The sequence below is a fragment of the Solanum dulcamara genome, chromosome 12 (assembly GCF_947179165.1).
Source record: "Solanum dulcamara chromosome 12, daSolDulc1.2, whole genome shotgun sequence".
Classification (NCBI taxonomy): Eukaryota; Viridiplantae; Streptophyta; class Magnoliopsida; order Solanales; family Solanaceae; genus Solanum; species Solanum dulcamara.
The window spans coordinates 19144818-19172538 of NC_077248.1; the positions used below are offsets into that span (position 1 = coordinate 19144818).

The 27721-nt window shown below is 36.6% G+C and overlaps 1 pseudogene; it reads right to left on the minus strand.

The window, feature by feature from the left end:
• Nucleotides 1-8544: 8544 nt before the first annotated feature.
• Nucleotides 8545-14163, minus strand: LOC129875662 (uncharacterized; annotated as a pseudogene).
• Nucleotides 14164-27721: the final 13558 nt, after the last annotated feature.

A 27721-nucleotide genomic window follows, 5' to 3' on the forward strand; every position in this document is an offset into this window, starting at 1 on the left:
GTGTACCTAACATTGATGGGTTGAGAGAGTTGATATTAAATGAGGGCCATAGTTCCTAATACTCGATTCATCTGAGTTTCACTAAGATGTATAGTGATTTGAGATAAGTGCATTGGTGGAATGGCATGAAGAAGGACATAGCGGAGTTTGTAGCTACGTGTCCAAATTTCCAATAAGTTAAAGTTGAGCTCAAAGATCGGGAAGTCTATCCTAAGATATTGAAATTCCTACCTGAAAATGAGAAGATGTAAATATGGATTTTGTAATGGGTTTGCTTCATACTAAGAAGCAACATGATTCCATTTAGGCTATTGTAGATCGAATGACCAAGTCGACTTATTTTCTACCGGTTAAGACTTCCTATGGTGTCAAAGATTATGCTAAGTTTTATTTGTGTGAGTTGGTAAGACTTCGTGGTGTGCCCTTGTCCATCATATTGATTCGCAGTACACAATTCACTTCATACTTTTAGAGGTCATTTCAAAAGGGTCTCGGTACAAAGGTTAATTAAGTTCCATTTTTTTATCCTCAAACCGACGTCAAGCTGAAAGAACGATCCAAACTTTAAAGGATATGCTAAGGGTATGTGTTATTGATTTTAAAGGAAGTTGGTATGAATATTTTCCATTGATTGAGTTTGCCTATAATAATAGTTATCACTCTACATCCAAATGGCTCCTTTCGAAGCATTGTATGGGAGATATTGTAAGACTCATAAGTTGGAAGGTTGGAACCAAGGAGAAAAATTCTCAAATCTTGAATAGGACCCAAATTCATGACTGTCTCTACGAGTCGTGGAAGTTTACACGACCCGTAGAAATGAGTCATGGAGGGAGTCGGTATGGTTAGTTGGGACCAACCTTAAAGGCAGGTCCTACGACTCACTATTATGGTTCGTTCTCTAGTAGACAACATGTAGAAAGTTTTCATAGGATAACTTCTGAGGCCTCGTTCAAGAAATTCCTCAGGGCTAAGTATCCGACTTGCAGTATGGGTCGTAGAAGCTATGACAGGTCGTAAGAGCCACCTGTCACCAAACTTTAGAGACTTGCCTTTTTGTATATTTTGGGACCTGTAGGACGAACAAAGGTGACCTAGCCATGATGAAGATTACGGGTTGTAGAAACTGCCCGTTTACTAACTTTAGAGACTCAATTTTTAGGCCTTTTTCTCAGACCTGCAGGATGACTCATCATTGTTTGGGCGACTCATAGGAATGGTCTCGTAGGTCACATTCCGAGTTTAATGAGGGGTAATTGTGTCTTTTCCAAAGATCAATTCAATGAACCTAGACACTTTTATGGACAAATTCAAAGTCTATAAATATTCAATACTTCAAATTCCCCTTCTATTCAATTTATTCTCTCAAAATTCCTAAGCCAAGAACAAAGTCTCTCAAGGTTTTCTCCTTCAAGTAGAAGCTAGGGTTTCCAGATTTCTTCAAGGTTCCTCTTCAATCCTTAGTGGATTCAAGAAAGTTATGTGGGGATTGATTTATGGGCACTTTTCACCAATGAAGTCCCAAAGATTTCTCAAGTTTTCATTCAATTTACAATTGGTTATGAACCCTAGTTTTGATGAATTGCATTGGGCTGATTTGATTTCATTTTTAAATATTATCAATGATCTTTATATGCATCTTCTCATATGAATTTCATGATTTCAAGTTGAAATATAGATGTTCATGTAGAAAGCTATATTTTCAAGCTATGATAATGAAGTTAAGATAAGTTTATGAGTTGATCATGAGTTAAATTATTTTCAATGAAAGTTTCATATGAGTTAAAGTTGAGATTCATGATTCTAAAGTTAAAGTTATGATGATGATTAGAGTTAATATCAAAAGATGTTTAAAGATGATGATAAGAACAATTCTCACCGAAGTTGTGGATTCTTATGAATCACTATATAGATGACCTATTCCTAATATGTCTTAAAGATAGATTGATAGGCAGTTACTATTTTTCCCTACTATGTTATGATTATGTTTTAATGAGTTTCTGTTGGGATATTGAATAAGCACCAGGACTTCTAGGTGGGGTTTGGTTGGATAACATAGTTGGTTATCTAAGGGAATTCTAGTAGCAACGTAAAGTCCCAAACTACATTGCCCACATAGGTTGCCTTCATGACCTAGCTAGTAATCAAATGGATATTAAAGAAAATTTTATAAATTAACAAAAGTAAACGCTAAATTCTAAATTTCAGTATTTCATGTTAAAATTCAAACCTACTTCAACAAAGTCAAAATTGGCAAGATTAAAATGTAAGAGAAATTCAACTTGGAGAAGTAAACTAAAGATGGAGGAATTCAACTTGGTAACATAAACTAAAGATGGAGAATTCAAATTGGTCAAAGTTGGCTGAAAAAATCATACCTAGAGTCTTTTATATGGAGGTGTAGGTTAACTATAAATTGATGCTTGTATGCTGTAATTCTATGTATGTTTTTTAGAAAGAGGAAGCAAAACTTCTTAGAGAGTTAAGAGAGAAGGGCCGAAGCTCTTAAAACTGAGAGTTTTTATTTTGTCTCTGTATGTAATATTTTACTCTTTGTGTAATAAAATATTATTTTGGCTCACTACATTTCCAACAAGTAGTATCAGAGCTTTGATTTTATACACGCCACGATGTCAAATATGTTCTAGTTTTAAGTTCCAAAATTAACAAAATCAAATTATGGAAACTGGAGTATCCAGATGAAAGTCCTACTTGGTGAAATTTATTATTAGAATATGGTTGAAATCGATTATGATGTACTGGAAGATGCAGCAGCTGAGGCGGCTCTATCAAATAAAGAAAAACGAGTGCTGAAAAAATCGAGAAAGAGATAGTAAAGCGCTGAACACAATTCATCAAAATATTGATGAATCAACCTTTGAAAAAATATCTGGTGCAAAGACATCAAAGAAAGCGTGGGAGATCTTGCAAAAATCTCTTAAAGGAGCAAAACAAGTAAAAAGGGTATGTTTGCAAACCTCTAGAGCTAAATTTGAGACGTTGAAAATGAAAACGTTGAAAAGAATAGATTATGTCACCTGAATTAAATAGGTGGAAAATGAGATGAAAAGAAATGGATAAGTTCTTCATGATGTTATAATAATGAAAAAGATTTTACGGTCATTGGCACACAAATTCAATTATGTAGTTATCCTCATCGAAGAATCAAATGATCTATTACAGATATCTTTTGATGAGCTTGTGGGTTCCCTTCTAGCCCATGAGCAAAAGATGAAGCAAAGTGATGATTCTGAAAGTCTGGATCAAGCTTTGCAAAGCAAGTTATCCATAACTGAAGGCGAAATGAGCAACAACTCTGTACAAAGTTCAAACAACTGTGGAGATTACTGTGGAGGATATTGAGGTGGTAATAGAGGTGATCGTGGACGAGGAAATTGACGATATAATAGAGGACAGTCAAGTGAAGGCTTTCATGCCACAAGTCGTGGATGAGGAGCTTGAGGCATAAGTCGAGGTAAAAATAGATCTCAATAGGGATATAAATCTCAGGTACAATGATATAATTATGATAAATATGGTCATTATAGATATGAGTATAGATCAGCTCCTAAACATGAAGAAAGAAGCCATGTAACAGTTGTTCAAGATCAAAATAGAGAATCTCGCATATTTCTCACCTACAAGGGAGATGAATCCAAGAAGAATATTTGACATTTAGATAGTTGTTCCAGCAATCATATGTCTAGTCAAAATGAGTTGTTTTCTGAACTAGATGAATTTGTTAATGGTAAAGTAACCTTTGGCGATGAATCACAAGTTTCTCTTAAAGGAAAAGGCAAAATCAAAATTACTCAAAAAAATGGGAAAAAGAAATTTATTCCTGATGTCTACTATGTAAGCTTTGAAAAGCAACATCATCAGCCTTGGCCAGCTTTCTAAAATAGGATATGAAGTGAAGATAAAGTATTGCTAATGACCTTGGGAAACAAAAATGAAGAATTTGTTTTCAAGGTTAATATGATGTAAAATTGCCTATTCACTATTGATATCGAGTCTGGCGATGTGAAGTACTTGAAAACAACTATAAAAGATGACTCATGGATTTGACACTTGAGATACAGACATCTTGGATTTTCTGGTCTAAAACTGTTAGCAAAAGAAAAGATAGTGAATGGTCTGCTAGAAATAAATTCACCTGATCAACTATGTGAAGCCTGCATTAAAGGAAAACAACACCGATAAAGTTTTGAAATTGGAAAGTCCAGAAGAGCTAGAAGACCACTCAAGATTGTGCACTCGGATTTAGCTTGTCCATTTGACATACCATCACTTGGTGGAAACATGTATTACCTAACTTTTATTGATAATTATAGTAGAAAAAGTTAGGTATATATTTTGAAAGAAAAATCAGAAACTCTTGAAAGATTCAAAGAGTTTAAAGTAATGATGAAAAAATAAAGTAGGTATTACCTGAAGATACTCAAGTCTGATAGAGGAGGTGAATACACTGCAAATTTATTTGAAGATTTAGTTAAAGAGCATGGAATTATTCATCAGTTGACAGTTAGATAAACACCTCAACAAAATGGAGTCGCGAAAAAAATGGTACCATTCTCAACATGGAAAGGAGTATGGTGAAAGGTAAGAATTTACCAATAAGTTTTTGGGCTGAAGCTGTTCAATGTGCAGTTTATTTGTTGAATCATTGTCCAACAAAGAGAGTACAATATATGACACCAAATGAAGCATGGAGTGGTCAAAAGCATGGAGTTGGGCATATCAAGATATTTGGATGTATTGCATATGCACATGTTCCTGAACAATTAAGAAAGAAGCTCGATGATAAAGGAGAAAAGTACATCTTCATTGGATATGATAAAAGAAGCAAAACTTACAGGTTGTATAATCCTCTCACGAAGAAGGTGATTATCTCAAGAGATGTTGAATTTGATGAAGGTGATTATTGGAAATGAAGTGAAGAAGAAAAGAAAGTTGAAGGATTATTCTTCCATGATGAAAATGATGATGACTTTATTAATCAAAATGAACAAGGTGACGGACAAAGTCCATCACAAAGCCCTGTTACAACAACTCTTTAAACATTTTCATCATCAAGTAGAAATAGCTCAAGTAAAGCTCCAACAAAAATGCATAGTCTCCGTGAGGTCTATGACAATACTGAACCTATAGAGACAACCCTCAACTATTCGTTATTCTGTTTAATGGTTGAATATGATCCAGTAACATATGAAGAAGCAACTAAAGATGTTAAATGGAAAAAAGCAATGGACGAAGACATTGCTGCCATCAGAGAAAATGACACATGGAAGCTAATAAGTGTGACAGAAGGACATAGTCCTATTGGAGTCAAATGGGTGTATAATATGAAAACCAACAAAGAAGAAAAAGTGGAAAAGTACAAAATAAGACTCGTTGCAAAAGGCTACAAACAAAAATATGGAGTAGATTATGATGAAGTGTTTGCTCCGATCGCAAGGATTGATACCGTAAGGCTTCTCACAACAATTACAGCACAAAATCAATGGAAGGTTTATCAAATGGATGTGAACTCAGCATTTTTAAATGGCTACCTGGGAGAAGTTTATATCGAGCAACCACTTGAATATATAAAGCAAGGACATGAAGATAAAGTCTACTGCTTGAAGAAAAATTTGTATGAATTAAAGAAAGCTCATTGAGTATGGACTATCAGAATTGATGAATATTTTAAGAAGAATAGATTCGCGAAAATCCAAACGAGCATGCATTATACACGAAGAAAAATAAGGTTGGTGACATCATGATCGTGTGTCTATTTGTGGATGATGGGATTTTCACCAGAAATAATCAAAATATGTTCAATGACTTTAAGAAAGCTATGACTAAAGAATTTGAAATGACAGACATTGGTGAAATGTCATACTTTCTTGGAGTCAAAGTGAAATAAATGAGAGATAACATATTTATGTCTCAAAAAAAATATACAGAGCAAATTCTGAAAAAGTTCAGAGTGCATTGAAAGCCTGTAGCCACGCCAGAAGAATAGGCATGAAGTTAAGTGTTGACTCAACAAGCAAGCCAGTTAATTCAACTTTCTTTAAAAGAGTAATTGGAAGTTTAAGGTATTTGACTATCTTGCGATCAGATATTATGTATGCAATTGGACTGGTTTGCAGATTTATGAAAAAGCTAAAACAAGATCATTGAATTGCCACAAAGAGAATTTTGAGATACATTAAAGGTACGATGGATCATGGTCTCTTTTATACACACTTTAAAAATTCGAAGTTGGTTGGTTACTCAGACATTGATTATGGAAAACACTTAGATGATCGAAAAAGCACGTCCGGATATTTATTCCGTCTTGGCTCAACAACATTTTAATGGTCACCAAAGAAAAAACAAATTGTTGCTCTTTCAACATGTGAAGTAGAATATATACCCGCGACAACATCTATAGGTCTGTCAAGCAATTTGATTGAAGAATATTTTGGAAGAATTGTCTTTTGCACAGAAAGATCCGGTCACAATTTATGTCGACAACATGTCTACCATATTACTTGCAAAGAATCCGATGTCACACAGTCAAAGCAAGCACATCGATACAAAGTATCATTTTATCCGTGAACAAGTTAAGAACAAAACAGTGGAGTTAGTCTATTGTCGCACAAAAGACCAATTAGAACATATATTTACGAAGCCATTGAAAGTAGACATATTTCACATACTCAAAGAAAAGCTTGGAATGAAAAGTTCGATTTGAGGGGGAGTGTTAAAATTCAAACCAATTTCAACAAAGTCAAAATTGGCAAGATTAAAAAATAGGAAGAATTCAACTCAGAGAAGTAAATTAAAGATGGAGGAATTTAACTGGCAACATAAACTAAAGATGGAGAATTCAAATTGGTCAAAGTTGATTGAAAACAATCATAGCTAGAGTCTTCTATATGGAGGTGTAGGTTAGCTATAAATAGGTGCTTGTATGCATGTAATTCTGTGTATGTTTTTTAGAAAGAGGAGGTAAAGCTTCTTAGAGAGTTAAGAGACAAAGGATGAAGCTCTTAAAACTGAGAATTTCTTTTTGTCTGTGTGTAATATTTTTTTCCTTGTGTATTAAAATATTATTTTGGTTCACTTCGTTTCCAACATTTCTAACATGTCTTTGAGAAAATTCACCATTGACTTCTGAATATTTTATATCAAAGTGACACCATATAGTTATTACATCCTTCAAGAAAAAATATATAGGAAAATCAATAACAATTAATCATAATGTATTAATATGGTTATGACAAAAAATAGTCTACAAGATCTGTTTTCTTTTATCATAGATGATACTTAAAGAAAATTATCCAAGATATTTCTGTGTACGACAAATGCATATAACAATGACTTTCCTTTCACAAAAATAATATGTATATCCTTTGTTATTCTATTTCTTCAGGAGGTAATCAGTTGTGGTATTTTTTTCATTCACTTTGGGAAATAAAATCTTATTAGTTGAATGTGCTTGAAATATAACATTCATCAATAGCTTTTTGTTTTGCTCAAGCACAAGGGACGACATTGCTTAATTTAAAATATTTCACTTTTTGCACTTTGCTTTCTCAATCAACTATTATCTTATTAAAAGTATTTTTGAGTTAAAGGGAAATTAAATAGACATTCTTATATAAAAAATGACTTTTTCTTTTACATTACTAACTAAATGTAAAGAAAACATACCTTAGATCTAACTCAACCGCAAAAGCTAACTATTGGGAAGAGAGTTATAAAAGACCGATCAGGCGACCATAGACGATAACTTATTCCTTCAACCATTATATGAAGAGCAAGACGAGGGGATGGGGACACACATGAAGGTGCTGGGATTGTTGACAACGAGTTTAAGATGCTAAATCAAGTATAGAGAGACCAATGGCTCTTATCAGTCGGCCTAAACTTGAAACTAATTGAGTTTAAACTGTATCACCTAGGCGAAATCGCAAACACGAAATGCATGCTACTGCTGTGAACATTGCAGCATTAGCCTTTGACAAATTTAATTGGGGTAAGACAAGTCAAGACATGCAGGGATTTTTATTAGCCACCTATGCAGTAGCATAAAACACTAATACATTTAATAGCCATAGCGAGTTCATCACCTGTGGCATAAACGAAGGAAGGAATATGCAGCGGCAAAAAGGCATTTTACCTCACTTCTTAGAGTTTCAACTGATTACACAACAAAGCTAGTGTCACTATGCTTCAACTACTCGTTTTCAATATAGGATTGGATAAATAAAACTGCAACATAAGAAATGTACGCCAGGTCGATAGGACATAAGATTGCTTCTAATTGTGCATGTGATTTATGTATCAACTTCTCAATCAACAGTTAGTTACACTATATTCTATCTGGGCATAAGGATGCTTGCCACAAAGAAAGAAGAACAGACAGATGATATTTCACTGCATGTGACATATTGAACCAACTGCTTCCTCATCACATTCATAGAACTCATAGCTCATTTTCCCATTCTTGTAATACTAATCTACCAATCATAGGAGAGAAAATTATCAAACTGACTTTCACATGTCACTTCATTTCAATTCTTCAGAAGTCAGCCGGTCTTTTGTAGTGATCAAGTCAGGCAGCACAGTGGAACCAGATTTCCTCCAATTGACAGCATCAGCAGTCTTGAATCTGTCCAACAACAAAGCATGCATCCCAACACCTCTCGCAGGTAAGTAGTCTTTCCTCAAGCTATCGCCAATGTGAAGTGTTTCTTCTGGTGCTACATTGCCTGCTTTCTTCAAAGCAATCTCAAATATCCTTGGATCTGGGTTTTTAACACCCTCAACACCGGAGAATACGCCGAAATCCCACTCAGATCCCTGATTTTGGTCACACACAAAAGAGTTCACAACTACTTCATGGTTTTTCAGTATTTATGGAAAAAGATTAAGATCAGCCAAAAATTGTTAGAAGGAGAATGAGAACCATTGCGTATCTACCTGTTTCAAGCCTTATTCAGGAAGAATTATATCTCGATATCGATACTCAGCATTGCTAACAAACCCAACCGTAACGCCCCTCTCGCGTAGCCATCTGAGGAACGGTAATAGTATCAGGAAATATGCTATAAGGTGCAGCAGAACCAAAAGTACGATATATGTGGCTAAAATATTCTCAAATGTCTCATCATCATATTCATAACCAGTCTGTCAATGGTATATTTGGATCGGGTGTCACGTTCCGAAATAATATTATTAGATCGGGTGTCACATTCTGACACGGTATATTTGGATCGGGTGTCACGTTCCGAAATAATATTATTGGATCGGGTGTCACATTCTAACACGGTATATTTGGATCGGGTGTCACATTCTAAAATGATATTATTGGATCGGGTGTCACATTTTGACACGGTATATTTGGATCGGGTGTCACATTCCGACATGATATTATTGGATCGGGTGTCACATTCCGACACAATATATTTGAATCGGGTGTCACGAGCCGATACGATATTATTGGATCGGGTGTCACATTCCGATACGATAATATTAAAGAAAAACAAATTAAAACGACTTAATGCTACCCAATCTCAAATAACTCATTTCCCAAAAGAGTGTGGTATGGAGGCCTGAGTCCTCATGTATACTTTGAATATTGTTGACTGATTATGTATCTGTTTCATTATGTAGTCACTTGATCTTGATCTTGTTGTTTGCCACCTGTTAAGTGTTATAGTTGATTTCCTGCTTACTTTATCCATATTGATTTCTCTTTCGAGTTGGCCGATGATACCTACTCAGTACATGTTGCCCCGTACTGACCCCTACTTGTATTTTTTTTTGCTTTATTTGGTGGAGTGCATCCAGTGTATCATCGACTTCGACTGCCAGTCTTCAGTATATCAGATTCCAGGGTGAGTTATTCTCCTAGTTCATGTTTGATTCTCTTAGTCATGACCTGATGTCCTTAGTTTTTTGACACAAACAAGTTTATTTATCTATTATGGTGTTTGATACTCTTAAACTTGATATTTAAGATTAGATGTCCTTGATGTGATAACTTTCAGGTTTTGGGAATGATATGTAATAGACCCTAGTGGATTGTTGTTTCTTATTTTCGTAAGTTGGGCTTCCGCATTATTGTAGTATTCCATAAATTGAATCGCTAGCATAAGTTGGGGTTTGTAGCATTGGTTCTCCCACCTAGAAGGATAAGTGTGGGTGCCACTCATGGCCCATTTTGGATCGTGATAGATTGCCTCGGTTTCACTTATTTTAGGGTTTGATTTATTCTTAAAGTTTCAAAATCCTTGCTTATTTCCTCAAATACACCATATTCATCATATTTGAATCCTCGACTTACTATTTCGGGCTTAGATTGGATTTTAAGATCTGGCAAAAAATTCTTCATGCATGTCATATCACTAGAATCGTCATAGAAAGAACTGTATGAGAAAAATAAAGGGATATATATTAGACTGAAACAGAAAAATGGAAATTATATTTCCTAAAAAGAACAATAAAATAACAAGAAAAGAAAATAATCTGAATTACAACTCTGGAATAAATCGGATATCATAAAGGAAAATAAGACAAACTACCAAGACTCCTTCTTAATGGGGAGAGGGGTGGCCTCCCAATTGTTCAGCTGGACATCAGGGCCAATGAATTTCACATCTTTGTTACTCGGGCCTTCTTTGACTTCAACTATATAGATCTCGATGAACAAGTTTTGAAAATAAATGATCAATTCTGCATCGACATCCAACATTGGCTTTGGGAGAAGCAGTTTGGAAGACCCATTAGTGTAGGGTAGGGTTTGATGAAGGATTTGTAAATTGGCGGTATCGGCTTGGTAAGTGAACACGCTTCCCTTTTTTGTTTCTTAACCCTCCTTCTATGCTCGATTGTGGTTTTGCATCCTAAACCAAAGTTACCAAGGCTCTTGTGCAGACTCACTGGATGAACTCTTCCTTGTAAAAATACCCATAAGCCTTTTCCTAGTTCAAACCTATGCTTCAACATTTCATTTACCACCATGACAGATGTTGCGGGTAGTTGTGGTTTTGGAATGAGATTTCCGCAAGGATATGATCAACAACCACTACCTAGCAGGCTTGATAATCCATTGTCTCAAACCCATTGTTAGCATTGATAAATGGAGTAGAAGAGTCTTTGTATATATATAGGTTTCCCTCACTGCGAACAATTACTTCTTATCTGTCGTATTCAAACGTGATCATTTGATGCAAAGTAGATAGGACAGCCCTAGGCCTATGTACCCAGCCTCCCCAGCAACAGATCATAGGATGCATTGATATTCAACACTTGAAAGTCTATGGTAAAATCAACTATCCCTATTGTTAACACAAGTTGTATCTCACCAATGACATCTATTTTCTCCCCATTTGTAACACCCCAAATATTTTCACCAAGACTCGAACCATTCTTCATATGTGTGTAGACTCGAACTGAATGACTTGTAATTTTATGTATGCGTTAGGATAAATTTCTAAGTATTTGAAGGGTATTAAATGTGGTTTATGTTACACCTCAAAATTTCTACGCTAAGATTCGGACCATTCTGCATATGCGTATAGGCTTGAACTCGAAGACTTCAAATTGTATATATGATTTAGGATTAATTAATAAGTATTTAAAGTGTATTAGATGTAATTTAGGGTCATAAGCGATTCCTAAAATCAAGCCTAGTCCAAAGAATTTCCATCGGCTAAGTATTCGTATGAGTCTGAATTAGGTTCAACTTCAAATACCCATATATCTTATTATATAATGAATTACGTGTCCCACAAACTATCAAATTAAAGGTATTTGAGTCCTCTTTCCAATGCCACTGAGTTTACCTCATCTAGAGTTCAGAGTAGAAAGTTATGGTCATTTTACTGAAGCACATCCAGACAGGACAATTCGGCGAGCTCACAACCAATTTGGCGACTCGCCGAATAGTTCGGCGAACCATGACCTACTCGCCGAAAAGTGCCAAAAATGCTTCAGAAACTATTGGATTGGGAGATCTAAATCACCATTTAGCGACTCGCCAAATGGTTCGGTAAGGAGACTGTTATATCCCGCATTTTGGTATTTTCAAATAATTCGAGAAAAACTGCGGGAAGTTAAAAACAAGGCCATATTTTTATTTTGTTAGAACACAAGTTGCTTATGAAAATTATGAAGTGGAAATATCAAGAATGGCTAGGGGCAAAAAGGGAAATTCGCAATATGACTCATGAAAATATGGAGGAAGATAAGGGAAAATTTTTGGAAATTGGAAAATAAAATTTTCATGAAGTGCAAAAAAAAATGGGCTTGATCAATTGGGCCTAGGCGGCCATCCATAGTGATGGGCCAAAGCCCATATGGATATAATTTTTTTTAAAAAAAAAAGGGTCCAAAAGATGACTTATTAGTCATCTTGGCTTTTATTTCCTAGAAGTTTCAAGAAGCTTGGAGAGCAAGAAGAAAGGGAGAAAATGAAAAGGGCCATTTGGCCATGTTCTAATAGGCAAGAATCTTGAAAATATTTTCACCAAAAATTATTTCTTCTAGCATTCCAAGCAAGTTGAAGGCCCTAATTAACATGGAGTGGTTGTTGGAACAAGAAAACTATTCATTCTTGCAAGGCACAACTCTAGCTAAGTTGAAGAACTAAGTGGAAAAGGTAAGGTTTCAATCTTCTTTTATATGTTATGTATGGTTGGTATATGTTGTAGAGTAAAGAAATGGATGAAGTATATGAAAATATGTGTGTTGTTGTTGTGGTCGAATATGGGGGTGGTTTGACAAGTTATGGTGAATTGATTTTATTTAGTGTTTTGGTTGGTGTTGTTATGGCTTCTAGGTTGCTAATAAAAGCTTAATGGTTTTAGTGATATTGTAGTAATTGGAGACTTGTTTTAGAGGTTATGTAAATTGAATATAATGTTCTTACATGTATGGAAGGTAAGGTTGTTAGTATGATGTGGTTGGTGTATAAATTATTGGGTTGTCATAATTGAATTTGAAAAAAAGGGATTAGATTGTTATTGTTCTTATTGGAGTTGGAAGGTCTTGGAGGAAGTAGTATATTGATTGGTATTGTTGTTGGTAATTTGACAGAGTTGAATTCTCGGATTGTTGTTGATAAAATTGACCGAGTTAGATTATTGGGGATGGTGTATTTATAGAAGAAGTGCTGCCGAAATTTCGATAGACAACATATTAGTTTAGGATGACAATCTTGAATATCTACAACTAATGTTTGCATTCGTTAACATTGTTATAGATTTCGGGAAGGCCAAGAGTTGAGTGGGATTGATTAAGGAAGCGGACAAGGTATGTTAGGCTTACCCTTCCTTCTTTGGCATGATCTTTGTAAAACGAGCAAACTATGTACATGTATATGTATGATTTTAATGAAATTTCCTTTCCGTAGAACCCGAAACTTGTTTTTGAGCCTCCATGTGTCGATCCATGTAAGTAACCACCGGTCTTAACAATTTTCTCTATGTGCATATGTAAGTGGTTTGTCACCCTATGAGATTGTGACCTTATTCTACGTTCTCTTAAGATTATCCTTCGTTGATAGTTTCATCTTATAATAATTGTTCCTTCAAGGTGAGACAAAGCAACCATGGTTAGTCCATAATATAATCGGAGGTTACCGACCTTCCGTTACTCCGATATATACACGACTTTCGTTTGGCTCTCATGCATGCTGTTTATATGATATATGTATATGTATATGTATATGTATATGGGGGATATGGGGAAGGTCCATATGTTGCGCTATAGACGCATTGCCACCTGGTCAGTTGGCGTAATTTTCATCCCGGACGAGAGATGCCCGGACGTGGGACATATATGGGCGATATGACATGTTCTATTTTCTATGTATATGAAAAATAAATGCTTTCAAAGGAAAAGACAAGCATGCAGGACATCCGGCCTAAAAGGCACTCATATGTGCAGGTTACTCTCTTATCTCACTTTATGTTCTATGATTCTATGATATGGTTGTTCATACCTTATGTTCATTATTATGCTGATTTTCATGCCTTACATACTCGGTACATTACTCGTACTGACGTCCCTTCTTGTGGATGCTGCGTTTCATGCCACGCAGGTGAGCAGGCAGACGAGTTCGGTCTTTAGGAGCTCTACCAGCAGTACACTGAGAGCGCTCCAGTTGTTTCGGAGCTCCATTTTATTGGTACTAGTTTTATGTATATATTTGGGTACGATAGAAACCGACCCTCCTTGTGGTCATATGTATCTTGTTTAGAGGCTCGTAGACAGATATGTACAGCTAGATATTTTACAACTTTGTTCGTCACTATGTAATATGGTAGCAAAGTTTGTTGACGCATGGTTATAATTACGCTATTAACAATGGTATCGCTCATTCGGCCCACTCAGTAGTAAGAATAGGATACGCTATAGTAGGTGCTCGGAATAACACTACTGGGTACCCATCGCGGCCCTAGTTGGATCGTTACAAAGTGGTATCAGAGTAGGCGGTCCTAAGGGTTATCTACGAGTCATGTCCAGTAGAGTCCTGTTTAAGGGTGTGAAGCGCGCCACATTTATCTTCTTTGTACTCTAGATCGTGTGATAGACCTATGTTACCAAATTTCTATGGCCTCCTCTTAATCTGTGTTATGGTTTCAGTAATGTCGGTAAAGAGAAAAGCTATGGCGGCCCTGATGGGAAAGACGGTGGCTGGGAGAAGAGTTGAGCGAGAGCCACCAGCGGAGGTAGAAGAAGACGAGTCTAATAATGAAGCTTCTCCCCAGACTTCTCATGCTCTCCCCAGGTCGGCAGAGCAAGAAGGAGCTCCAGCTCTAGCCCCAATACTCTAGTTTCGCCGCCAGCAGTTTCGGGCCAGCAGATAACAGAGGTTATTCAGTTGCTGACCCAATTAGTTGCCACAAAAGCTCAGCGATAAGGTGAGGGCCAGGGAGACAGGGAGATGAGTGCGATAGCCCGAGATTTTATCACCCTGAAACCACCGAAATTTTATGGATCAAAACCAGAGGAATACCCTCAAGGTTTCATAGATGAGATACGGAGGAAACTGGGGATAATACATGCTTCGGATACCGAGTCAGTGGAGTTAGCTTCATATAAATTGTGGGATGTGGCAGTCCAGTGGTATAATAATTGGATATCTTCACGAGGAGCAAATGCACCTCCCCCGGTTTGGCAGGAGTCCACTGAAGCATTCCTACGACATTACCTACCACTGGAGATTCGACGGGCTCGAGCCGATATGTTCTTGAATATTAAGAAATGAAATATGAGCATCCGGGAATATAGCCTCCATTTTAACTCCTTGGCCAGGTATGCCCCAACCATGGTGGTCGATATGGGAGATTGTGTACATTGGTTTATGAGTAGGTTGGGGCCATATTTAGGTAAGGAGTGCGGTTTCACTCTAGAATGGGATGACTATTGCTCGTATCCAGGCCCTGCCCAAAAATTGGAGGAACAACATCAGCCACAAAGAGATGAACGTTATTCAGATGGAGGTTCTAGAAAAAGAGGCAGATTTTCGAAACTAGAAGTGAGTACAGAGTGTGACAGGCACAACTTCATTCCGGGTATTCAGTCCAATCAGCTTACAGCGAACCTCCTCGATTTGCAGATAGAAGCTTTGATCGTCCTACCTATTTAGGACCAGATTAGGGTTCTAGAGCTTCAGGGTCCCAACATAGAGCTAATTTTTACAAGACAGGGCAACCCCCACTACGGTGTCCTCGGTGTGGCAGGACGCACTCTAGGTGGTGCTACCTAGATACGGTGCATGTTTTGCCTATGGTCGGATTGACTATTTAATGTGTGATTGCCCACTAAGTATGAAGAAGACATAGCCCAGCCCGACGGATTAGCAGTTGGTTCATCATCGACTATACGCCCTCCTGGACAGACTTCCCAGACTCCAGTAAGCCGTAGTCAAGGCAGAGGAGGAGGGGCACCCAGCTCAGCCGGTCCTCCGCACTATATATATGTATTAGCAGGACGATAGAATCTTGAACCTTCCTTAGACGCGACTATAGGTACACTATCGGTATTTGTTTTCTATAATATGAATGTGGTTATCGATCTAGGTTCCACTTTATCGTATACCGCTCTCTGTATTGTTAAATGTATTGGGAATTTGGAAATCTAGGATAAAAGTAGTCATATACATAGGTAAAGGGTGAATAATGGGGATTGCGAAGGTTAAGATGGTATTTAAAGGGGAAAGATGCATTACGAGAGTGTTTTGGAAGTTGTTAAGACCCCAACTTGCTTCAGAGTACATGATAAAAGTCGTGAGAGGGAGTGTAGGAAAATATACTGGTATTAATACACCAAAATGCATTAAAGTTTTGAGGTTAAGCATGCTAGGGTGAAGATAATTTTAGGATGGATGACCCCCTGGGAAGTGGACTGAAAATTTCATAACGGTAGGTATAGGAGACAAATATAAAATTAGGGTAACCTAATGTAAGTTATGGTATGTGAAGCCGTTAGAAACCCTGTAGGGGTCATGTAGGCTGAGATAGACTAGACTGGTGAAAAGGAAGGAAATGCGACATGGCTTTTGGATTAAAGTAAGTTAGAATAGCGTCTGGAAATATTTGTGAATGAAATAGTATATATTTATATATATATATATATGTATATGTATACAACATCTCATTCGTGACTGATTGATTGACAAGTGAATCCCAGCAGTCAGTGTTACGATATATAGAAGGCCCTAACCGGACGGAGTTCATGAGGCAGAGTAAAGGACATAGGTGCAAATGTTACAAGGTAAAATTGATACTGGATCCGCACTAGTTAAGGCTGGAAAGTCCTAACACATTGGTATTCCGGAATAGAAAGAAAGTGGGTACGTAGAGAGTAAGGAGCTTCTAAAATGGATGTGTTAAATGGTCATATATGACATCTATAAAAGAGACCTCCCCGGCGTATTATACTACACCATAAGGCCGGTTCAACATTCGAAGATGAATGCTCTAAAGGGGGGAGGATGTTATATCCCGCATTTTGGTATTTTTGAATAATTTAAGAAAAACCGCGAGAAGTTAAAAACAAGGCCATATTTTTATTTTGTTAGCACACAAGTTTCTTATGAAAATTATGAAGTGGAAATATCAAGAATGGGTAGGGGCAAAAAGGGAAATTCGCAATACGACTCATGAAAATATGGAGGAAGATAAAGGAAAAATTTTGGAAATTGGTAAATAAAATTTTCATGAAGTGCAAAAAAAATGGGCTTGATAAATTGGGCCTAGGTGGCCATCCATAGTGATTGGCCAAAGCCCATATGGATATAATTATTTTTTTTAAAAAAAGGGTCCAAAAGATGACTTATTAGTCATCTTGGCTTTTATTTCCTAGAGGTTTCAAGAAGCTTGGAGAGCAAGAAGAAAGGGAGAAAATGAAAAGGGCCATTTGGCCATGTTCTAATAGGCACGAATCTTGAAAAATATTTCACCAAAAATAATTTCTTCTAGCATTCCAAGCAAGTTGAAGGCCCTAATTAGCATGCAGTGGTTGTTGGAACAAGAAAACCATTCATTCTTGCAAGGCACAACTCTAGCTAAGTTGAAGAACTAAGTGGAAAAGGTAAGGTTTCAATCTTCTTTTATATGTTATGGATGGTTGGTATATGTTGTAGAGTAAAGAAATGGATGAAGTATATGAAAATATGTGTGTTGTTGTTGTGGTCGAAAATGGGGGTGGTTTGACAAGTTATGGTGAATTGATTTTATTTAGTGTTTTGGTTGGTGTTGTTATGGCTTCTAGGTTGCTAATAAAAGCTTAATGGTTTTAGTGATATTGTAGTAATTGGAGACTTGTTTTAGAGGTTAAGTAAATTGAATATAATGTTCTTACATGTATGGAAGATAAGGTTGTTAGTATGATGTGGTTGGCGTATAAATTATTGGGTTGTCGTAATTGAATTTGAAAAAAAGGAATTAGATTGTTATTGTTCTTACTGGAGTTGGAAGGTCTTGGAGGAAGTAGTATATTGATTGGTATTGTTGTTGGTAATTTGACAGAGTTGAATTCTCAGATTGTTGTTGATAAAATTGACAGAGTTAGATTCTTGGGGATGATGTATTTACAGAGGAAGTGCTGCTAAAATTTTGATAGACAACATATTAGTTTAGGATGACAATCTTGAATATCTACAGCTAGTGTTTGCATTCGTTAACATTGTTATAGATTTCGGGAAGGCCAAGAGTTGAGTGGGATTGATTAAGGAAGCGGACAAGGTATGTTAGGCTTACCCTTCCTTCTTTGGCATGATCTTTGTAAAACAAGCAAACTATGTACATGTATATGTATGATTTTAATGAAATTTCCTTTACGTAGAACCCAAAACTTGTTTTTGAGCCTCCATGTGTCGATCCATGTACGTAACCACTGGTCTTAACAATTTTCTCTATGTGCATATGTAAGTGGTTTGTCACCCTATGAGATTGTGACCTTATTCTACGTTCTCTTAAGATTATCCTTCGTTGATAGTCTCATCTTATAATAATTGTTCCTTCAAGGTGAGACAAAGCGACCATGGTTAGTCCATAATATAATCGTAGGTTACTGACCTTCCATTACTCCAATATATACACGGCTTTCGTTTGGCTCTCATGCATGCTGTTTATATGATATATATATATGTATATGGGAGATATGGGGAAGGTCCATATGTTGCGCTATAGATGCATTGCCACCTGGTCAGTTGGCGTAATTTTTATCTCGGACGAGGGATGCCTGGACACGGGACATATATGGGCGATATGACATGTTCTATTTTCTATGTATATGAACAATAAATGCTTTTAAAGGAAAAGACAAGCATGCATGACATCCGGCCTAAAAGGCACTCATGTGTACAGGTTACTCTCTTATCTCACTTTATGTTCTATGATTCTATGATATGGTTGTTCATACCTTGTGTTCATTATTATGCTAATTTTCATGACTTATATACTCAGTACATTACTCGTACTGACATCCCTTCTTGTGGATGCTGCGTTTCATTCCACGCAGGTGAGTAGGCAGACGAGTTCGGTCTTTAGGAGCTCCACCAGTAGTACACTAAGAGCGCTCCAGTTGTTTCGGAGCTCCACTGCATTGGTACTACTTTTGTGTATATATTTGGGCATGGCAGAAACCGCCCTCCTTGTGGTCATATGTATCTTGTTTAGAGGCTCGTAGACAAATATGTTGTAACACCCCTCAAAAAATTTTCCCTAAGATTCAGAATCTTCTTGTATTCGGGTAGGATCGAACTCGAGTATTTTGGAGCATTTGCAGGAGTTAAGACGAGTCCTTGAGAAATTGAGGAGTGTTGGAGGTGATATGGGGTCACAGAGGACCCCTAGGACCAAGCTAAGTCCAAATGGTTCGTCGTGGCTAAGTTTTGGAGGAGTTCGTTAAAGGGGTCGACTTCTAACGACCATATATTTTGAAAGAAGACAATCTGGGTGGCCCACGACCTATCAAATTAAAGGTCATCGAGTCTTCTTTCCAACGCCACCAAGAATATAATTTTTGGAGTTCGGAGTCGAAAGATATGACGATCCTAAGATGAACTAGCACAGTAGAGTTTCAGGGCTGGGTTGGAATTGCTGGAAACTGGGATTAGCACCGCAGTGGTGCGATGCGCTACTATCGTGCCAAAAATATGCCTTAGTAGTTAGGGCTCTGGCGCGGTGCGCCACTAAAAGGTGTGTAGGGTTTTTCAAGCCAATTTCTGAACCTAGAAAATATTGGCCTTGGCGCTGTAGGGGCGCGGCACGCCACTATCATGCCCGAAACATGCCTCAGTAGTTTGGTCTCTGGCGCAGCGCGCCACTACGAGGTGTGCAGGTTTTAGGCGTAATCGGCCTGGCACTGCAATGGCGCGATGCGCCACTATCGCGCCAGGTGCATTTTAGCCTATTTTTATGAACTTTGAGAAGTGGAAAATTGTCCCAAATTATATATGTATTACCCTTGATCTTTTTGGAACACATTTTTACAGCCTCACTCTCTCTCTAAAAGCCCTAGGAGCTTCTCTCTCTCTCTCTCTCTTCTTCTTCTTCTCCATTTCCAACAAGAAGAGTTCCAAGAGCTTCAAGGTTTGAGTTCTCCATTGAAGACCCAACGACAAGGTTTTCTTTAAGTCTTCACTAAGGTATGTAAGACTATCTAAAACATGGGTTGAGTCCACCCATATGCCCTACTCTTGCTTTGAGGTTAGATATTCATGAAAATAGAGTTTCTTGGTATGGTTTATGTTTGTATGAACTTGGTCCCCTATTTATTGGACTCTATATGTGTTGATGTGGTTGAGCCAAGAAGTTCCTAAAATGAGCCTTTATGTGAGTATGAGTTGATGAAGATGAGTTGTTAAATATGTTTTATTGATCTTCTTAACTATGTGGATTATGATAAAAGATGTTATTTTCTTAAGAAGTGTTACCTATTTTAAAGTGTGATGAGTCTCAAGGATTTCTTAAATAGATAGAGTAAATGATTGGTTATGTCTATATGTTGCTATAAATGTGCTTTTAAATTTCTTTTGAAAGATACGATTGAGATTGATCGGATAGTATGATTGAGAGAGATTTGATCATGATGGAGTTGATGAGTTGACAAGGTTGTAATGAGACTTGTCGATATAAGTTGATTGAGTTGATTGGATGAAGTTTTATGAGCATTGAGTCTTGGGAGGAGTATCGAGCACCGAATTGGGCAAGAGTATAGTCCATACTCGAACCCAATACCTCTGTTGCCAAACGTAGGGGGGATTGATCCGTTAAAGTCGGATACTTCCCTAAGAGTTTTGTCCTAACATTATAGGACTTGGTTGGATTGGATCCATGATTGGTTGACTCGTTCATGCCCTGGCAAAGTATGAACGGACGTGGCAACAACGTCGGCTTGTTGTACTGTCACTGGCTCATAAGTGATGGTTGTCGGATAAGAGAAACTCCCAAATAGGTCTTGATAGTACTCTGAGTCAGACTGAGTTGAATGATATGTGATTGGTCCCGTCTAAATCATATTCTTGTTTAGACTTAGGACATTTGAGTGAGTGTCCAGTATATATATATATATATATATATATGAGTTGAGATTCCGAGTTGACTCATTCTTCTTTGATGTTCGTTGTATTCGGCCATTTTACATACTCGTACATTCCATGTACTGACATCATTTGGCCTGCATCGTTTCATGATGCAGAGACAGGTACTACAGATCATCAACCGGCGCTCCGTTGAAGATCTACATACACTTCCCACTAGTTGGTGAGTCCTCCTAGTTCCCGGAGGATGTTGAGCCTTCTTGTACAGTTTTGTTGTCATTTCCCTTATTTTGATTGTTGGTAGCCATGGACTTGTCATTGGCACCTTTTAGACTTTGATAGAGGCTTCATAGACTAGAGTGTAGGGAGTTTGGACTGTTATTTTGGGGAGTCCTATTATAGTTATTTTGTTGAGTTAAACATATATGGTCATCGGCCCCTATATTGTAAATAACATGTTATAATTGAGCCTTCCTTTGAGCGTATAAGACCGAATGACGGAATGATTAAGTTAGGTGGTTCGTTTGGAGGTCAGAAATGGCTTTCAAGTGTCGGTCAAGTCTAGGGTACCCTTCCGGAGCATGACAAACATGGTATCAGAGCCCAGAGTTCAAGTGTCCTAAGGAGTCTATGAAGCCGTTTCTAGTAGAGTCTTGCTTATGGGTGTGTTGTGCACCACACTTATAATCAGGAGGCTATAAGACATTAGGAACTGTTTCCCCTCTTTCATACGCTGAATTCGTGTGATAGAGTTAAACTCTATGAAACTTCCCTTCTAATTCGTGCATTTATACATTACAGATAATGCCTCCAAAACGTACTGTCAGCCAGAGGAATGCCGAAAATGCAGAGATGCCTCAGTCTAAGGTATGCCCAGCAAGGGCTAGAGGCCGACCTGTGAGGTATGCGGAGGTGCCCCAAGTGCCTGCTACTCTGCCTGCAACCACATCAGAGGCAGAATTTCGAGGGGAAATTACAATGCTCACACAACTAATGGCTGCCTGAAATGGTAACCAGAGTTCGCCGACTCTTAGCTCTAATTCCTAAAAGCCGTCTGCTGCCACTAGAATTAGAGACTTCCTGAGGATAAATCCGCCAGCATTCACGGGTTCTAAGGTTGATGAAGACCCCCAAAACTTTATTGATAAGATGTGGAAAATTCTGAAAGCTATGCATGCTACGGAGGTTGAGGGGTTGATTTGGTGTCTTATCAACTCAAGGATGTGGCCAACATCTGGTATAACTAATAGGAGCAAAGCAGGGGTGAGGATGTTGAACCTGCTATGTGGGATGAATTTGAAGGAGCTTTTCTTGACCACTTCTTTCCACGAGAATTGAGGGAAGCGAAGGTGGAAGAGTTTGTAAATCTGAAACAAGAAGGTACGACAGTTAAGGAGTATGGCCTGAAGTTCATCCAACTATCCATGTATGCTCCAGAAATTATCCCATATATAAGGTCAAAGATGAGGAAGTTCGTCTCCGAATTAGGGAGGCATTTGAAGAAGGAGTGCAAAACAGCATTGTTGATCTCGGATATGGATATTTCCAGGTTAATGGTGTATGCTCAATAGGTAGAAGATGAGAAAATAAGGGACAGATAAGAGCACCTGAGCAAGAAGGTAAAATCAATGGGCCATCAGAGTGAACAGAGGCAAAACAAGGGCAACAGGTCCTTCTTCCAGAAGAGGCCTTCCAACTATACCTTATCTACCGCCAGTGCACCTATGCCACAGAATAGGTACAATCGGCAGGGTCAGCTACGACTTGGGCTAACAAAGTAATAACACTGCGAAACTCGGCATGGGTTACCCCGTCCTCATGATGTTGGGCATTAGGAATCGGAGGAGTTTGGTCCTCATCGTCAATCCTTGATCTTCGAGGTGGTCTTCCACGAGTCATTATCTAGAGAACACAAAATGGGTCGTTAGTTAAAGGAAAGCTTAGGACACTCTAAGGCACAACATGAATTTGAAAGAAGTGAAAATTTTCCTAAACGTCTCATAGTCTCTTATTCATAATTGTGGCGCGCTTCACAACCATGAACAAGAACCTATTCGATGCGGTATGTTGGACTTCCAAGGATCATTCAAAACCTCGGGCTCTGATACCAAGTTTGTCATGACCCAAGACTAGGGCCTAGACGTGACATGGCGAATGAGGAACCAGAAAGTACCTCAAACAAGCCTCTTAGCATTCTTTTAGCCTTTCATAGGTAATGATGATAAATAAAGAAGCGGAAATAATAATAAATCTTCAACTTATATATGTCCAACAATACCTCTAACTATTAGATTTAACGGGGCTAAGACAAGTCCCTAGCTCACCCTCAATCATAATAAAAGAAATTCCATAGTAAAATATCTTAACACATCATAAACTAGAAAGATAAAGGAGTATTGTTCCTGGAACATGGGAACTCACCAAAAGTAGTCTTCAATGGAATATCAACTAGCCACGTGGAGGAGAATGAGGAAGAGCACTGATCCCTACATGGTGATATCATGTAGGCAAAAGAGTATGCATTAGTACTTTGAATGTACTAAGTATGTAAGGATGCATGAACATTGAGGAAACATTAAAACATTTATGTAATATGGAACATAATTTAATATATGCATAATAAATCATATATATATCCTTTAAAACATTCATTTTGTGGGAAATTAACCATAACCAACATTTAAGACCATGCGAGCTATTACATGGAATCCAACATAACCCCCTACGTTGGCCGGGGAGACTACTTTCCGGGTAGAACTCCGTCAACTTCATTCGTTTCTTTAACTTTAACTTTAAGGGCTATTTATGGATCCATTAGCCTAAGCCTACAAGGGCTCCTATGTTGGCACATAGTTAATGAGACAAGGGGTTGCTACTAGGATTCCCTTACCGAATCCCACCTCAATGCCTCATTCGGTGCTAAGTCAATCCCACGGAATAGTTTAATACTTCAAAATATTCATAGCATATAACTTGAGAATTCAAACATCATATTAGGTAGAATAGCTCATTAAAACATTTGATAATTCAAATATGCAAGAATTGTCCTTATTGCATAAAGAATCCATGATTCATATCATTTCATCATTATTTCATTTCATAAGACTCCCTTTTTTATCATAGATATTACTTTCATAAATATTTATTTGGAGTCAAAGCTTTCAAGTCAAACTTTATTAAAAACATAGTAAAATTAGGTGGGTTCAAATCACTTCAACTTGCAAATATGTATGTAAATAAATATACATAAATACTTTGAAATCCATTAATTAAAAATCATGCTTTAAACAACCCATCATGAATTTCAAGAACCTTTAAATAGATAAATAAAAGAATTACTTGTAAACCATCAATTCATACATATGAAATTATATTGCATCAAAATAGAGCAATAATCATTAGTTTAACCATGATTCATACTATTAAGTAAAATTAAGAATTAACATAAGAAAATATTATTTGAAATCAAGATATTTAATTGAAAGAGTTTTTGGACTACATGGGTGGAAGAACCCATGGATAAATACCCACATAACTTAGAGTAGAGCTTAGAGAAAATAAATATAATTTATCATATAATCAAAATAATTTAGACATGAGAATGGAAGGAATACTCTCATTGAAGCCTTACATACCTGGAAACCGAAGCTTTAGTTGGTACCGGAAGACTTAATGATCACTCTTGAGTCCTAGGTTTTCTCTTTGTCGGAACGTTTTGTGTACTACCCGGAATATATGAATTACCGGAATAGTATTTCTTCACTACTAAGAACTAAAACTATATTTGAGAATGTGTAAAGAAGTGTATAGAGAGAAGATTTGCTTGAGAAAGCTTGATGAATAAAATGAGGAAATAAGGTGGGTATTTATAGGTGGGAAAGAGGACCTAACAATAAATAAAATAATTATAAATAAAAATCTGAAAATTTAGTGGAATATATTGATGTCATGGTTGATGTTAAATGGAGGACAATTTATGTCATGAGTGATGTCAAATGTATGTAGATCTTTCTATGGTAGGTGAAATGAGTTATTCTTTGACAGAATACTCTTTTTGGGAGCTATGTTTGAATAAGATAAATTCCTTATTAGGATTTGATGTCTTCATAATAATTGTATATATGGAAGTCTAGTTTTATATCGTTCAAGAATCAACCAATTTGGATAAACCTACAGTGAGATATGATGTTTCTTCTATAAACACTCATTTCCGTCACAGCATCCGAATCTTAAAATATGGTCTTCATAAAAGTTGTAGGTAATGATCTCGTGGTTACTCAGAAATTTGAATCACTCAATTTGGATATTCCTATAAAAAGTTATGACCAAAATACAGAGGCTGTATCATGTTTAGGCAAAAATTGAAACATCATATACAACGTTTTTAGGGGATGTTACATAAACATGGTTGAGAATGTTGATGGATGGTGGGCTGATTCTGGTGCAAACCATCATGTCTATTATGACAAAGATTGGTTTAAAAAATATACTCCTTTTGAAAAGCTCAAAACCATCATGCTCGGTGATTCTCATACTACTCAAGTGCTTGGAACGGGAGATGTTGAATTGTGTTTTACCTCTGAAAGGGTATTAACTTTGAAAGATGTACTTTATACTCCTTCCATGAGAAAAAACTTGATGTCTAGTTTTCTTCTTAACAAAACAGATTTTAAACAGATTATTGAATCTGATCATTATGTAATTGTGAAAAAGGGTATTTTTGTGGGAAAGGGGTATGCTTGTGATGGAATGTTTAAACTGAATGTTGAAATGAATAAATTTTTTACTTTTGTTTACATGCTTTCTTCTACTAATTTTAGGCATGCTCGTTTGTGTCATATTAATGATCGTCATGTTGGAATCATGAGTAGTTTAGGATTAATTCCAGTGATTAAAAAGAATTTTGAAAAGTGTGAAGCTTGTAGTAAAGCCAAAATCACTAAAAGCCCTCATTTTCAAGTTGAAAGAAAAACTGATTTATTAGAATTAGTTCACACTGATATTTTTGAACTTGGAGGAATTTTAAATCGTGGAGGAAATAGATATTTTATCACTTTCATTGATGAATTTTTCTAAGTTTACATATGTTTACTTGATGAAAAATAAAAGTGATGTTTTTGAAAATTTTAATTTTTTTCTTCATGAGGTTGAAAATCAGTTTGGAAAGAAAATAAAAAGAATTAGAAGTGATAGAGGCCGTGAATATGAGTCAAATGAGTTTAATTCTTTTGTTAGATCATTGGGAATAATTCATAAAACTACTCCTCCTTATTCTCCTTCAACTAATGCCATGCTTATTGAGTCAAATGCACTTTTAAATTTTTGGGGTGAAGCTATTTTGACTATGTGTTATGTGTTAAATCGAGTACCTCATAAAAAACTAAATTAACACTTTTTGAGTTGTGGAAAGGCCACAAGCCAAGTTTGGAATATCTAAGAGTTTGGGGCTATCTAGCCTTTGTGAGGCTAATGGATCTCAAGGTTACAAAATTGGATAAGAAAGTTACTACTTGTGTTTTTCTTTGTTATGCTTCAAATAGTACAGCCTATAGAGTTTTTAATCTTGAAGATAATATTGTAATAGAATCAGGTGATGCTATTTTTCATGAAAATAAATTTTCTTTTGATTCTAAAAATAGTGGGGGTCAAAGGATTGACCAAAATATTTTATCACTACATAGTTCTTCTTCTTCCATTTTAAAAAAATAAAGAAATTGATGATTTTGAGTTAAGAAGAAGTAAAAGAGCTAGAGTAGAAAAAGATTTTGGTCATGATTTTTATGTTTTTAATGATGGAGATGACCCTTTCACTTTACAAGAAGTTTTATCTTCACATGATTCTATTTTCTGGAAAGAGACTATAAATGATGAAATGGAATCACTAATTTCTAATAAAACTTGGAAGTTAGTTGATTTACCGCCAGGTTGTAAAATAATTGGTTGCAAATGGGTCTTACGAAAAAAGTTAAAACGTTTGGATCTATCGATAAATATAAGGCTAGACTAGTTGCTAAAGGATTTAAGCAACTAGAAGGCCTGGAGTTTTTTGATATTTTTTTTCAGTTACTAGAATTACATCCATTAGACTTTTAATTGCTATGACTGTAATTTTTTATTTGCATATTTATCAAATGGATGTAAAAACTATTTTTTAAATGGAGACCTTAATGAAGAAATTTATATGGAAGAACCTGAGAGTTTTGTTGAAGCATGCCAAAAAAGCAAAGTATGTAAACTTACCAAATCCCTATATGGTTTGAAACAGGCACCAAAGCAATGGCATAAAAAGTTTGATTCTTGCATGATTGAAAATGATTTTAAAACAAATGAGCGTGATAATTTCATATATCATAAGTCTTGAAATAATACACATGTTATTATTTGTCTATATGTTGATGATTTATTGAACTTTGGCTCGAATATGAATGTTATTGATGATACTAAGAACATTCTTAGAAGCCATTTTGATATAAAAGATCTTGGTGAGGCAAATTTTATTCTTGAAATAAAAATTAGTAGAACATGTGATGGAATTTTCCTTGACCAGTCACATTATGTTGAGAAAATTTTGAAAAAATATAACTTTCTTGATTGCAAGCATGTTTTAACTCCTTTTGATTCAAGTGTACACTTGTTTCCTGTTCAAAATGAAAATGATGTGATAAATCAAAAGGCGTACGCTAGCAT